The sequence below is a fragment of the Pinus tabuliformis genome, chromosome 8 (assembly GCF_031772625.1).
Source record: "Pinus tabuliformis cultivar Carrire ecotype Pingquan chromosome 8, CPIR1, whole genome shotgun sequence".
Taxonomy (NCBI): Eukaryota; Viridiplantae; Streptophyta; class Pinopsida; order Pinales; family Pinaceae; genus Pinus; species Pinus tabuliformis.
The window spans coordinates 1,392,551,131-1,392,561,795 of NC_142294.1; the positions used below are offsets into that span (position 1 = coordinate 1,392,551,131).

Consider the following 10,665-nt stretch of genomic DNA (forward strand, 5'->3'; position numbering starts at 1 on the left):
CACTAGTAGTATGGGGACCTAACAAGCCCCTCTCCTTCAAAAATTGTTGTCCTCAACATTTGATTAGTTCTGTATGTTTTTGTATAAAATTCTCATCCTCCCGTGTGGAATCTTCAGTGGGTAAGTTCTTCCACTTGATGATATACTCCGAAATTGATCAATTTCGTAGCTGTCGATTTCTTATTTATGTGACAACTTCAAGTTCCAATATGATTTTTCCTTCCTCGTCAAGTTCTGGCAATATTATTTGAACTGGGATCTTCTGCAACTTTTGAATGAGTGGCCACAGTTCTTCGTCATTCTTCCACTCATCCCTTGCTTTATTTATCTAATCTCATTGGATAATAGAAATAGCACAAAGAAATGCTTTGACATCCTCATCCTTTCTTGAGAGTGCATCTGTAACAATATTTTTCTTCCCTTTTTTGTAGATGATTTCAAAATCGTAATCCAACATATTTGTGACCCATTTTTTCTGTTCTTCTAAAGATAATCTTTGTTTTAAAAATTATTTAAGACTATCATGATCTGGTTTTACCTTGAAGTGTCTTCTCATTAGGTAAGGTCGTCACTTCTTAAGTGCATGTAGTATTGTCAACATTTCCTTCTCATAAATAACTTGCTTGAGGGACATTTATTTGTATGGATGTAGCCGTAAAAATACCCAATCACCTACATCCAAACTTCTTTCACTGCGGTGTTGATATGCATGTTGTTTCATTCGATTTTGCACCAAAGTGGTGTTATCCTTTAAAATTTGGAGAACTTGTTCTTTATGCTCGATGTGATCTTTCATTGCTTGAACCTTTCTCTTCTTGATATGTCCCTCTATCTTGGGAGTCTAAGGAGTGGTAATTTCTACCAATGCATTACAAGATATGGTCAAATTCATTTCTTGATGATGCTTGATGTGATCTTTCACTTCTTGAACATTTTTCTTCTTGATATGTCCTTCTATCTTGAGAGTTTGAGGAGTGGTAATTGTTTCCATTGCTTTACAAGATATGGTCGGATTCATTTCTTCTTTCTCTCACGTTGGTTCCTGGTGTATATCCTCTTCTTTTCATTCTTCTTGATCATTTTCTTCCTCCTCTTCACAGTAAATGTAAATATTTTCTTCTCATCACACTTATGACCTTTAATGTATTTCTTATCACAATTGTAACAAAGTCCTTTTGCTCTTTTTTCTTACCATAACCCACAGTCTCGCTCAAGGGTTATAAGGTTAGTGGATTTATGATGATCCATAGTCTTGTTAAGGGACCACTAGGCCATGTGTTTTTCATTTCAGAGATCCACCACACCCAGCTTCGAATACATCCAAAAATACAACTCAACTGAAGTATGAGAACCCATCTCATCAAGGCTATCAGGAAATGGAAAGGCTAGGATGAAAACATTATAACACTTAGAAAAACCCATGCCATGACAAAAAAAACCACATGCAAGACCATGCATGCCAAATCTAGCAAGGAAAATACACATGCAAAGATTAAGGTTGTAGTTTCTTGATCCAGCCTTTCCCTGCCTGATTTTTTCTTCCTCTTGCCTTCTTTTCCTTTCTTGCTCCAATGCCCAAAATGCTCCAAGAAAACTATAAGTGTCCAAGAGTGAGAGAGAGAGAGAGAAAGAATAATGAGAGAGCTCCAAAACTAAAGTGACAAAAGGTTACCCATTAATCCTTAGAAGCCTTTTTATGAATGAGGCTTCTATTTTCTTCATTTTACATTATTTTCCTTCATTTTCCTCCTCACATGCAACTTGTGACCTTTCAACTTACTTTTCTCCTAATTTCCATTTATTTTCATATATAAATGTGCCAAGAATGCAATTTTGCCTTTCCAAAGCCTTAGCCATTTCCTTTGCCAATTTCCTTGGCCATAAACAACCAAATGAAGACCCCCTAAGATGTCTTGCCCAACATTCAGCTTGGAATAAGTGTCCCATCAACCATGGTTATTATTTTTAACTTTTATTACATGGAATTTTCACCAGGGTTATTACATTTCCAAGAATGGAGGGGAAGGTTTTGGAGCCTTACCCAAAACTGGAATCATCATTACCACCATGTTTTTTGCATCAAACCTAGGAAACAATGGGGTAGCAAAGAGTACATCTCTACCCCAAAACAAGCGTCCATCTTTTATAAAAAAAATCAATATCTTGCTTAATCTCGAATTGTACTATGAAAAACCCTTTAGAACACAATTACATATCACACTTTTTTGTTCATGAATAGTATACGCGCTCGTACAAGTCTCATGGATTTGGACAAAAACTATTAAATTGACATATAACTATTGTGGATTATAGATTATCATGAAAAGTTTTAACCTCTCGGTTTTTGATATTCATTTCTCGAACCTTGTCCATTTTCTCTACAAATAAGGACACGACATATTTTGAGATTGATCTACTTTTGTGGAAACCGTCCCTTTGAGTGCATGCTTGAAGGATGTGGTTCACTTAGGATTTGGGTTTCTAGAACCTCCCTGCATCCTCAAATTTAAAGTTATTGTTGAATATTTTGTCACACCATAATCTTCTAGTCGTTGAATGTCTTCAAGTATGTTTCATGTGTATTCCAAGACTTGGAACAATTCTGGTATACCCATACTCTTTTGGATCATCTAATTCAGATTTCTTACTAGATCCAAACCTCGAATCTAATGAACAAAAGTCGTCCCACTAAGACTCTCAATAAAAATATGAAATTGAATATGCTTTTCACTATTAATTACCATATCTTGTGTAGATCTTGTCCATTTTGGAGTGATGGCCTCCATATCCCATATTGTTTGAGCTACCCCAACTTTATCCACACCTTGATCTGCTAATAGAGAGAGACATAATCATTGAACAAACCCCGCATCCCTAAACACCATGAAAATTGAACAAAAACCAATGAAAATGATAGATATGGTCATAAGCATGTAAGATCTTGCACATAAAGGTCCTGCCTCAAAGAAAAAACCAAAGTTTGAGACTCCACTTTCTACGTTGTGAAGATCTTTCCCACCACTTTGAAACAAACGAATCTCTGTGAAGGCTTCTCCCCTAGCTCATTTAGCCACAATTGACACCCATGGAATCACTAGAAACTAGCTACACATTTCTCCAATAGAAAGCATAATCTCAGATGTGGATGCTTCAACATTGTAGAGCAGAACCCTAGCATTATTTTCCATTGTCCAAAAAGGCACTCCACCCTATCATATTAATTATGTTTTTATTTATGTTGTATTAGATTAATATTGAATATATAAAAATGTATACTACATGTTTTTCAGTTTATCATATACTTTTTAAATTAAAAATATTTTTTATTCATCTTAGTATTTTATAAAACCTACATACATGCACGTAGATAATTCAAATATATGGCAATAGATAGGCTCATTTACATCATAGGGATGTTTTGCAATTTCTTTTAAGAGCTTGTCTCAAAGGGCACAATATTGCCATACTACTTTTCTTAGCTTTTATAAGTTTAAATAATGTATATGATGTTAGAAATACAGTTGCATCTCCAATTTTGGGTAACATGGCTACATTTATTTAAAAGTGATTGAAATTTTCTTAAATTTAAAATATTAATATAAGAGCTTTATGCTAATTTTAATATTGTTAATCTTTGTTTGTTGTTAAAAAATTAACATTCTAAAGATGAAGGTTGGGGGTATGGTTCTTTTACAAGAAATCTAAATGGTGGTGACTTTTCTTGCAACTCTCTCATCTATACAAAGATACCCTTAAATGTAGTGCAAAGTAAATTATCATTTGAAACAGAAAATAGAGATACCCTTAAATGTACTAAATAGTCAATTATCATTTTAAACATATTTTGAGTTGGAAAATTAGATATATGTTAGAAAAGAATTAAATCAGTTTCTTTGTATTCTTCAGTTACCCTTCATATTTTTTTTATTATTTATTTTTAATTAAGATGATATTAAAAAAAAATATTATGTGAAAATAGAGTGCCTCTTATGCAATAGTTGAAGTGATTACAAGTTAGCGATGAGATCTATGAATTTAGTTCTCTTACCCTTTAGAAATTAAAGGGATAATAATAAGTAATAATAATAATATTTGTCAATTATGTCTTTTCATAGATTCCATGGAAATAAGTAATCATAATAATAATATTCAAGAGAATTTATTTTGGGTGGTGGTAATGATTCTTATCTTGGATACCCATATTCAATTAACAATATCAGAGCCCAATGGCTAGGGCATTGAGTAGAAAGAGCCCAACCGTGAGGGCATTGAGTAGAAATGACTCTGCTACCTCCCAATGACAAGGACAAGGTGCTTTAGAAATGGGATTTGGACCAATTAGACCAATTAAGCTAACCGTCAGGATTAAATATATATTATTATAATGGTTTCTAAGTGCTTTAACAATGACATGTTGACCAATCTTGTGACCTCCCAATTACAAGGACAATGTGCTTTAGCAATGGGACTTGGACCAATTAAGTTATCCTTCGGGTTAAATATACATTATTATAATTGTTTCTAAGTGTATTAGCAATGAGATGTGGACCAATTGATCTAACTTTCTAGGCTAAAGATATTTTTATAATAATTTCTCACCTTATTGGGCCGAGATGAGCTCTACAACCCAGTATGAAGGTAGATCTCACATAAACATGTAAACAAGCATAAACATGTAAATGTAAATGTAAATGTAAATGTACACATTTAACATGTAATGTTTAACATTTAACATTTTTAATTTAATGTCGGCCCTATTTAGAAATCAAAAATCTATCATGGAATTTTCCCCAAATTTTATAGTGTATAAAATATATATATATATATATATATATAAAAAAAAACCAAAAAAAAAACAAAAACAAACAAACAAACTACAATAATAATATATTATATAAAAGTTATATATATATATATATATATATATAATTTTGAGAATAATATTTAAGAAAAGTAGTATATATATATATATATATATATATATATATATATATATATATATATACATATAATTTTGAGAGTATTCATGATATGAGCATCATAGTTGTGGGTATCTATGAAATTTTCCCCAAATTTTATAGCATAAAAAATTAAATTAAAAAAAAAAGAAAACAATAATAATATTTATGAAAAGTAAAATTTATATATATATATATATATATATATATATATATAATTTTGAAAATCGTATGAGTTGTGAGTATTCATGGCGTGAGCCTTATGGGTGTGTTCTCTCCGCAAGTCGGTTACCTTGAGCCAAAAATATAATGAACTGCACACAATTCAATGCCAAAGGGGTCATGTAATGACCCCAGGATATGTAAATATGAAAGTTTACTGTGGTAAAAGACAGTAATATAGTTGTTGTTATGTTTTAAACAAAACTGTGACAAACTATTTCTTTTAATTAAAGTAATTTAAATATTTCTTGAAATGCTGGCAGCCTCTAAGAGGTGGGTCTTAAAGAAAGAGATCAGTTGTGATAACTGATGAAAACTACCCTCCAAAACAGGAAAAGTCCTGACTGAGGGAGGGGGTTCTGTGCTGTGAGGACAGACAGAAGAAATTCTTTTCCAAGAACATGAAAAAAAAAAGAAAAGAGAAAAGTGGTTAAGTCTGGTTAGGACCAGATAACCAGGCATAGAGAGTGCACAAATCCTGTTGAGGGCTGGAGGCCTGCAGGATGGCTCGGGGGGAGAATTCCGTCTGAGGGATGGATCTCATGGCTGGGTGGAAGAGCATAAACAAGAACAGGTGACTTGCTTGAGAAACCATTCTTGATACTGGCGAACCAGGTACGGTTTCAACTGCAGAGTCTTTGTTTGAATATGAAAATACAGTGAATGTACAGTAGTCAAATAGGAAGCAAGTTTCTTTTCCTAGTTACTGTCGTAATGTTAAGAAACTGTATAGATATGGTTAAAGTTAAAAGACAGATTGTCATAAACCTAGATTGACTGTAGATAAAGCTACATAGAAAGGTGTAGTTAAAAACTGGTTATAGGAACCAGGGAAGGTAACCAAGAACTGGTTATCAAATAACGGGCAGAATATAAGCTCGTGCAGAAGACCGAGTCATTGTTTAACAGTGAGCAAACTAACATTGACGGAATAGTATTACATATCTTGATAAATGATCAAATAAAAACCCGAGTGTGTCGACAGAGTGAGGATTGAACCTCTGAGTCTGAATAGACGAGCACTGACGGTAGTCAGATGCTATCTTGTCGACGGAGGGATAATTAAAACCCTCGGTTGTTTATTACAAATGTCTAACGAAACGATAATACACAGAAAGAATACCAGACAAACATCGTTAATTTGATAGCTGTGCAAAACTGAAAATGAGATTATTATGACATTTCATCAACTCATGTTCTCAAGAATACAGTGTTAGCGAGCACGGTAACACGAAGTCAGCTCCGTGGAGCGGTAAATTGGAAGAGCATATATTCATGTATATGAAAACCTGTGCATGTAAGTCGAGAGAGAAAAATATATTTATGCATCCAAAACTTTGTGTATGAAACTGAAATGGGAAAATATATTCATATATACAAAAGTCTGTGCATGCAAAGCGGAAAAAGTATGCTTACATATACAAGATAATCCATGTATGCAACGCAATGAAAACCTTAAACATATATATATGAGGTGCGATATTTTCCATAGTGGAAGGAAAAAACTATAATATCATTCTGGTTAACCATTCGAGTACATACAGTACAAATATTGCTATATAGTTAGCCGAATGCATGCTGTTCAAACATTGCTGTATAAACAACTGAATGAATACTATACAACCCTAGCAAGTAAGACAGATGCATAAAGAATACAGAGCAATGGCATGGAGCAACCATTATAACCTGAGTCATATACGAAGATTCAGTTATAAAAATGAACAATCCAGCATCTGATAGTATAAACCCTTGCACTATTGGGAACGATAAAAGAGAACAGAGTGTATATATATTCATGGTTATACAAAATGTGTACTACCCTGAGGGCGCAAATAGAGTCACAGTCACATAAAATTATAAGTTTATACACAGTCCAATACTCGAGTGAAAACCTTGAACGATTACAGAAGTTCATTTAAAAGAACTAAACCCTCAATCAAAGTCGAGATTCATTAGCCAGGTCTGTGCACCACGGCCAGACCCGAAACCCCATATCTAAGAATAGAAACGGCAAACAGAAACAGAGTATGCCGCAAGGGGGCAACCATGTGAACAAACGAGAAACCTTAAATACATGCAAGCGAACTATGGAAGTTCCGCCGTGCTCATTAACAAATCTGGCGAGTATGGACTCGACCAGTCTCAAAGGAAAAACAAATACAAGTCTTGAGGGCTCTCTGAGGAGTATACCTCGGCCAGTGCAGCAATAAGGCCCTCATTGAGCGGCAGTCTGCAACCATAACCTAGATAGCTTTAAACCCATGAGGCGGTGAAGCTTTAAATAAAGGACCAGAGAAACAAGGTTGAAGCTTACCTGTGGCTGCTGTGAGGGGAAGCCGTCATGCACAGCTGCTTGACACCGCCAGTGGGGTCGCAAAACCCAGCTGCGTGCCTAGGAGTAAAAACATTCAAGACTGTAAGAATTCGTATGAAGATAAACTAACTGTAAGGTTGTAAGATCTCATATCCAATAAACTTACTGAAAACACACAGGAAACACGTAGAACCGAAGATCATTACCTGTGTAGCACTGAAGGCGGTCACTGTACAGCTCCGGAGTGGATGCAGTCTAAGAGGGTATCGCTGGTGAGATAGACCAGAGGCGAGGTGCCGAGACAGAACCGGAGGAAATAAACGAAACAATAAACCCCGTGACCGCGTGGCTGAAGCTTATGTAATGCCGTAAACCCTGGATTGGATCTCAACCCTTCGATCCATTGGTGTAATCCTGACCATTCATACAAGGCGGGAAGGTTAGGCGTAAGGACCGAGAACTCAACGATCGAGGCATCACATGGCCAAAGGAGTCCAGCAGTGCCACCTCGCGCTATAAGGACGGGTGCCATTAAGACAGGGATGTGTTGGCGCCTGCAGGAGCTGCGGCAGGACCACCAATGCCTGCACTTCATTAACTACTCCCAACTGAAGTGGACTAACAGCTAAGCTCCACCGAAAGGTCAAAGGATTATACCGAAACCCATGACAAAGCATATGTTGCGTGGCAATAACATATGTCAACCATGGTTACCACCGAACTTAACAGAGAATTAATAAAGTGTTTAATATGTGGTATAGTATATATATATATTGTCTATATAATAATGCTATGTGAGCAAATATGCGGCAGACATTATAGTTGCATCAAGTAAAGCATAAGAAGAATAGCTATATAAGCATACAGTAAAAAAAAAAATTATGTATGTGGTTGAAGGTGTGACAAATTGGTATCAGAGCCCAGTTTCAACACTGTGGCCTCAGGCAAACATGTTTCACTGTGAAAGCCTACACCATGCATATGTAAGTGAGTTAATAATTCATCTAACTGTTGTTCTGTTTATGAAGGGATAAAATACAGATTTACAACAGTCAACAGTTAAAACCAGAAAGGAGACAAAATGCAAGGAACCGGCAGTAACCCTCAGGAGAACCCGGAGCTGTGGGTACAGTTGGGTGAGGCAACACGAAGTACCAATCTGGCAATACTGGAAACTGTTCAAGAATTGAAGAATGAGATGGCACGGTTGCGAGAGGACAACGCGCGTTTAACAGTTGAGCAAGAAAGGATTCTGAAGAGCTTGTCGGACAGGCAGAATCCACCTCTATCTAACCCCAGCGCAGAGCAGCAGAGGATGACAGAAGAACAAAATTATCAGATTGAACCTGAAGTTTCCGAGGGCAAAGAGGATCATTCAGATAATGTACCAGAGCAGCAAACTTCAAAACGTCAGAGGATGGAACTACAGGGAGAATTCCAGAAGATTAAACCCCCACATTTCGATGGCGAACAGGAGGAAGCTGCTGAAGCCTGGTTAATAAATATGAATAAATATTTTCAGTTGTATGAGTATGACCATAACCTGAAAGCGAGACTAGCAATCTTCCAGTTACAAGGTAAGGCAACCTTGTGGTGGGAGGAAATCAAGATTGTCAAGGGGGTCAGCGAACGGACCATCACATGGGAGAAGTTCCAGAAATACTTCAAAGAAAGGTACCTGACTGAGCGCTTCTATGATGAGAAGGCAAGGGAATTTCATGACTTAAGACTAGGACAGCAGACCATGGACGAGTTCATTAATCATTTTACCTCCCTGCTACGTTATGTACCTTACATCAAGGAGGAGAAAGCTAAGGTCCAAAGGTTTGTGAGCAGCTTACCTGCGTATATAAGGGAGAGGATTGAGTTTGACAATCCTAGGACCATGGATGAGGCTATTCGTAAAGCAAGGATCTGTTATCAGCAGAGTAAGCAGAAGGGGGATACTTCGAACAAAAGATGGAATGAGAAAAGGAGCAGTCGGATGGTTGGAAGCGGCAAGGGAGGTCGCAGCAATGGAAATAAGGGAGCTGGTAAAGGATTAAACAGCAGATCTGTAACAAGAAGTGCGCCCCGAACTAGACCAGGAAGTGAAAACAGAGTGAGTGAGCAGCCTGCTAGACCAGAAGGTGAGGGAATGACCAGACCTACAGTTCAATGTTGGGGCTGTGGAGGGCCTCACTATGTTAAAAACTGCCCACAGCGAAAGGGGACAGACCAGATATCCCAGGTTCATGAAGCATCGACTGTTGGGGACGTGGCACGTAGTGTACCCAGAATCAATGCAGCGTTGGAAGACCGCCAAGCGGAGTACCAGCCATCTATGGTTGAATTTGAAGGTAAAATTTCAAACCTTTCTATAGCTGTTCTTATTGACCCAGGGGCTACTTTAAGTTATGTTAGCCCAAAAATAGTAGAACAGTGTAAACTGCAAGCTGAAAAGTTCAGGAATCCATGGCTGGTCCAACTAGCTACAGGAGCCAAGAGACGAGTCTTGGCCAAAGTAAATAATTGTTCCTTAACCATAGCAGGACAGCCAATAGTGGCAGATTTGAATGTACTACCGTTGGGTTCCTATGATATCCTGATTGGGATGGATTGGCTGGAGAAACACTGGTCCTTAGTGAATTGCAAGACAAAAACTATTTACTATAAGGATGACTGTGGGGAGCAGCAGGAGTTACAAGGAATCAAACATCCTGTATAGATTCGACCCATTACAGCAACTCAGTTAGCTAAATGCATCAGAAAGAAATGTCAAATCTATGCTATTCAAGTGGGTTACGCTAATCAGAAGGACAAAACTGCCATGTTGGGTAACATTCCGGTGGTGCAGGAATTTGCAGATGTTTTTCCCGAGGAGGTACCGGGATTAGCACCTAAAAGAGATGTGGATTTCACCATTGAACTGATTCCGGGGGCAGCACCTGTGTCACGGGCACCCTACCGTATGAGTGTACCAGAGCTAACAGAATTAAAAATGCAACTGCAGGAGCTGTTAGATAAAAATTACATCCGTCCCAGTGTGTCACCCTGGGGAGCCCCAATGTTGTTTGTCAAAAAGAAAGATGGCACCTTTCGGATGTGCATTGATTATCGTCAGCTGAATAAGCTCACGATCAAAAATAAATATCCTTTGCCTAGGATCAACGAACTTTTTGATCAGGTGAA

The 10,665-nt window shown here is 37.1% G+C and overlaps 1 long non-coding RNA gene across 1 annotated transcript; it reads right to left on the reverse strand.

Annotated features, from left to right (window-relative positions):
* Positions 1-7,024: 7,024 nt before the first annotated feature.
* On the reverse strand, positions 7,025-7,810 carry LOC149240756 (uncharacterized). Its single transcript, XR_016245551.1, has 3 exons — positions 7,701-7,810; positions 7,495-7,572; positions 7,025-7,410 (listed from the first exon to the last, which is right to left on the reverse strand). It is a non-coding gene; the product is annotated as an uncharacterized LOC149240756 (long non-coding RNA).
* Positions 7,811-10,665: the final 2,855 nt, after the last annotated feature.